We start from the raw sequence: 5,863 nt of genomic DNA on the forward strand, positions 1-5,863 counted from the left end.
GCAATCCATGCATTTAACGCCAGACTGCTGCTTGTTTCTAGCGATAAATGCCAGCTTTTATTCCCATTCTGGCGTTAAACGCCAAGCTGCAACCTGTTTCTGGCGTTTAACGCCAGTTTGTTGCTTCTTTCTGGTGTTTAACGCCAATCTGGTACTTCTTTCTGGTGTTTAATGCCCAGAATGGTGCCAGACTAGGCGTTAAACGCCCATTTTGCTACCCTTACTGGCATTTAAACGCCAGTAAGTTTCTCCTCCAGGGTGTGCTATTTTTAATGCTGCTTTGATTTTTCTATAATTTTGCAGTAGTTTTTGTGACTCCACATGATCATCAACCTAAAAAACTGAAATAACATAGATAAATAAAAATTGGGTTGCCTCCTAATAAGTGCTTCTTTAATGTCAATAGCTTGACAGTGAGCTCTCATGGAGCTTCACAAATGTTTAGAGCTTTGTTGGGACCTCCCAACACCAAACTTAGAGTTTGAATGTGGGGGTTCAACACCAAACTTAGAGTTTGGTTGTGGCCTTCCAACACCAAACTTAGAATTTGACTGTGGGGACTTTATTTGACTCTGCACTGAGAGAAGCTTTTCTTGCTTCCTCTCCATGGTTACAGAGGAAGATCCTTGAGTTTTAAACACAAAGTAGTCCTCATTCAATTGAAGGATCAACTCTCCTCTGTCCACATCAATCACAGCTTTTGTTGTGGCTAGGAAGGGTCTTCCAAGGATGATGGATTCATCCTCATCCTTTCCAGTGTCTAAGATTATGAAATCAGCAGGGATGTAAAGGCCTTTGACCTTTACTAGCACGTCCTCTACTTGTCCATAAGCCTTTTTCATGGATTTGTCTGCCATCTCTATTGAGAATTTGGCAGCCTGTACCTCAAAGATTCCCAGTTTCTCCATTATAGAGAGTGGCATTAAGTTTATGCCTGACTGGTGCGGTATTTTACAACCCGCAAACTAACTGGCAAGTGCATCGGGTCGTACCAAGTAATACCTTACGTGAGTAAGGGTCGATCCCACAAGGATTGATGGATTAAGCAACAATAGTGTTTGATAGGATTAGTTAGACAAACAGAAAATAGTGTTTGGAAGTTCAAAGAGCATTAAATAGTAAATTAAGAATATTAAAGACAGGCAGATAAATAAGTTGGGAATAAAATATAGAGAAAACAGTTAAGGTTTCAGAGTTATCTATTTTTCCGGATTAACTTTTCTTACTAACTAATTTAATCATGCAAGATTTAATTCATGGCAAACTATATGTGACTAGACCCTAATTCCTTAGACCTTCCTAGTCTCCTCTAAAATTTATTAACTGCCAATTTCTTGGTCAATTAATTCCAATTAGAGGGTGATGATCAAGTTCCAGTTTATATGCCACAAAAATCTTAATTATCCAAAAATAAGGGGATTATATGTCACGTATCCCGTTAAATACAAACAATTAGAAATTTAGGATAATATGTTTTCAAGCTGTTGTTTAAGTAAAGAGTTTTTCTAAGTTTTACAAGAACTCAATTAGAACATGGGTCATACTTCCGTTCCACCCAAATTCATAAAATAAAGAACGAAAAAAATTATTGAAATATAAATCAAAACATGGATTAAATTAGAAAGATGAAACAAATCAATCATACAAATAGACAGAGCTCCTAACCTTAACAATGAAGGATTAGTTGCTCATGAAATGCGAAATTTAAATTTGTATAGAATTCCCTAATGGAATCCCCCTAATGGAACCTCAATAGAAGAGAAGTCTCTCCTTTTTATAACTAATCCTAATTTAAAATCTAATATCTAAAATTAAGATAATATATTTTTCTATTTTTAAATCAAATTTTGAATTTAAATCAGAATTAACTAACTACTCCGCGTCTTGTAACGTGGGGACCACTTGGCTTCACTGGATCCGCGTCTAACTTGGGTGCTAAAATGGGGCCCAGAAATCACCCATCAGCGTTTTTCGCATTTTCTGCACGTGGCGTATGTCACGCGTACGCGTCAGTCACGCGTACGCGTCGATAGTCTTTTTCGCAAGTCACGCGGACGCGTCGGTCACGTGGACGTGTCGCTGAGCAAATCTTCAAATCACGCGTACGCGTCAATCACGCGCACGCGTCGCCATAGAAAGCTCCAAATCACGCGTACGCGTCGCTCCTCGCTGCCATCTCCTTTGATTCTTGTGTTGCAGAAACTCCATTAAATTCCGCCGAATGCTACCTAAAATAAACAAAATTGCAAAAGACTCAAAGTAGCATCCATATTGGCTAAAAGATAATTAATTCTTTATTAAACTCAACAAATTATATGCAAATTCACTAGGAAAAGATAGGAAAGATGCTCACGCATCACAACACCAAACTTAAATTGTTGCTTGTCCTCAAGCAACCAAAACTAATATAAGCTTAGGATGTGAATTTGCATGAGAATGAGAGTTCGATTAAGCTCATGTCTCTTCTTATAGTGGGGTTTACAACTGCAATCCTGAATAGTTTTGGCATTTCACTTTATCCTTTGAAGTTCAGAATGATTGGAATCCATAGGAACTCAGAGTTCAGATAGTGTTATTGATTCTCCTAGTTCAGTATGTTGATTCTTGAACACAGCTACTTTATGAGTCTTGGCCGTGACCCTAAGTATTTTATTTCCAGTATTACCACCGGATACATAAATGCCACAGACACATAACTGGGTGAACCTTTTTAGATTGTGACTCCGCTTTGCTAGAGTCCCCAGTTAGGGGTGCCCAGAGTTCTTAAGCACACTCTTTTTGCTTTGGATCATGACTTTAACTGCTCAGTCTCAAGCTTTCCACTTGACACCTTCACGCCACAAGCACATGGTTAAGGACAGCTTAATTTAGCAGCTTAGGCCAGGGTTTTATTTCTTTGGGCCCTTATATCCATTAATGCTCAAAGCCTTGGGTCCTTTTTACCCTTTGCCTTTTAGATTAAAGTGTTATTGGCTTTTTCTGCTTGCTTTTTCTTTTTTTCTTTCTTTCTCTTTATTTATTTATTTTTTTATTCTTTTTTTCGCAAGCTTTGTATTTTTCACTGCTTTTTCTTGCTTCAAGAATCAATTTTTTGATTTTTCAGATTATCAATAATATTTCTCTTTTTTTCATCATTCTTTCAAGAGCCAACAATTTTAACATTCATAAACTTCACTATAAAAAATATGCACTGTTCATGTCACGTATTCAGAATTACAGAAAATACCACCACATTTAAGTAAATAAGACTACTTTTAAAATTAACTCAATTTCTCATGCAATACATCACTTCTGTATTTTTTATTTGAATTTAAGCTCAGTGAGTAATACATGAGACATCTTTTCAGAATTAAAGCAATTAAGAAAAAACTAAACTAGTCCTAGGATTCTAACTAATAAAGGATCATGAAACAAACAAAAAAAATAGCAGAAAATCGGAACGTAACATAGAAAAGAAGGGGAGGAATAAAAAATGAAAGGAGCTCAACCACCTTAGTTATCCTAGTGGTCGCTTTATTCTTCAGGTTGTACTCCTTCATGAAGATGATTCGCCTCCCTTTTGGTGCTATAGGAAAAAACAGAAAACTTCTAAGCGAAGCGTCAAGACCAAACTTAAAGGTTTGCTTGTCCTCAAGCAAAGAAGAACTGAGAACAGAAAGAAAGAATTATTAAAATTAAAGAAGAATAAAAGGATAAAAGAATAAGAGAGAATTAGGATTGGGAAAGAGAGAAAGAAAATTAAAAACTGGGTGGCGAACTAGTGGAGTTGTGCGGCGCAAGCGATGCGTAGGCGTGCAGCACGCGTACGCGTGGGTCGCGGATTTTCTTAATGACGCGTAAGCGTCAGGCACGCGTCCGCGTGCCCTGGGTTTTGTGCGATTCGCGCGAAGCCAGCTGCGTGCACGCACAACTCTCTGTTCGCGTGGCTTGGGGACAATATTTTCATACGACGCGTGCGCGTCATGCACGCGCACGCGTGGATGGCCATTTGTGCAGATGATGCGCACACGTCAGGGACGCGTACGCGTGATCAAATTTGTGACTCTTGCACACTTACAGCCCCAAACCAGCACAAGTCTCTGCCCAAATACATATTTACGTCAAATTTCAAGGTCACGCATACGCGTCACTGACGCGCACGCGTGGAAGGCGAAAAGTGCAAACGACGCGCACGCGTAGATTACACGTACGCGTGATGCAGCTTGTGCTTTCAGCATGCTTCCAGTGCTACTCCCGCTCAACTCTCTGTCAAATTTTAATTTTCACGCACATGCATATGACGCGTACGCGTCAACGACGCTTGCGCGTCTTGTGCTCCTTCTCTTTTTTTATTATCCGGTTCCTGTTCTAAAATAGCTGCATGATCAGAAAATTAGTAAGAACTCAATAAAAATCAAATAAGTAAGAAAACTACTACTACGAAAAATAATTAAGAATGAAAAGGAACGATCATACCACAGTGGGTTGTCTCCCACCAAGCACTTTTAGTTAAAGTCCTTAAGTTGGACATGTGGTGAGCTCCTTGTCATGGTGGCTTGTGCTTGTACTGATCCAGGAATTTCCACCAATGTTTGTAATTCCAATGGCTACCGGGATCCCAAACTAGGCGCCTAACACCTTTGAGCAAGTTGAAGCAAGTGACAAGGCCCCAAGATTGTTGATTGTGGGAATGAATTCCAGGGTCCCACACCTTGCTTTTACACCCGTCTTCTTGTGGATCACCATTGTTCCTACCGGGTGGCAAGCAATCTGAATTCTCATAGAGACAACCAAACAACCTTCTAGATCCATTTAATTGAGCTCTACACCAATCCTTGCACTTCAATTTGGAGCATGCAACCATATTGAACCTTGCTTGACAACTCTTGCCACTAACCATCTTCCTCTTACTCTTAATGCCACAAATAGCTCTAAGTTGACCATCCGTCTCCAGTAGCCTATATTCAAGTGGGAAAGTGAAGGTTAAGGATAGGAATTTTACCGACTTGAATGTTGTATTAGATGGTGATGGCTTTGGAAGAGGTCTTGCAAGCTCCACTCCCTTGTCTTCTTCTTTAAATTCTTCTACCTCTTTGTAAGCTTCCTTAATTTCAACCTCTTCCTATTGGTAGCTTTCTTCTAATTCAATCTCTTCTTCATTGCTTACCAAGGGCATGAGAGGTTGTGCATCTTCGTCTTCTTCCATATGTGAGGGTGGAAAGTTCTCTAATTCACTAGAGTATAAACTCCTTTGATTGGTTTCCTCACTTTCTTCCATAGGATCTTGCATTGTATCTCTTGGGAAGGAATTTGCTTGTTCCCCTTCCTGGTTCCTGATCATCGTCTGCACATAATTCTCTACATTTTGACACTCGTCTTTATATCATGTAGGAATTCTTTCATGAGGAGCTCAAGATCTGATGGTATTTGAGATGAATAAGGAGATTGTGGCTCTTGATATGAATAAGAAGGAGATGATGGTTCTTGATATGAATAGGAAGATGGTGGTTCTTGATATGAATATGGAGGTGGTGGCTCTTGATAGTTGAAATATGGAGCATTGAAGTTTCTTTGGTTTTGACTTTGCCAACCAAAATTTGGATAGTTCCTCCATCCACCATAATATGAATCACTACTCGGGTATGAGTAGCAACCCATGTGATCTCTCTCCATTATTTTTTCTTATCACAAAACACCAAAAAGAATTAAACGCACCATGTGGTAAACAGGAAAGCAAAGTAGACAGAAATTTTTTTTTTAAAAATATTTTTTTAAGAGAAAAATTACTACGGGGACACCAAACTTAATTTAAAAAATTAAGAGGAAAAAATTTAAATAAAATAAATCAAAATAAATATATTTTTTTTTGAAAAATTTTTAAAAA

Source organism: Arachis stenosperma, chromosome 7, assembly GCF_014773155.1.
Source record: "Arachis stenosperma cultivar V10309 chromosome 7, arast.V10309.gnm1.PFL2, whole genome shotgun sequence".
In the NCBI taxonomy this organism is placed as follows: domain Eukaryota; kingdom Viridiplantae; phylum Streptophyta; class Magnoliopsida; order Fabales; family Fabaceae; genus Arachis; species Arachis stenosperma.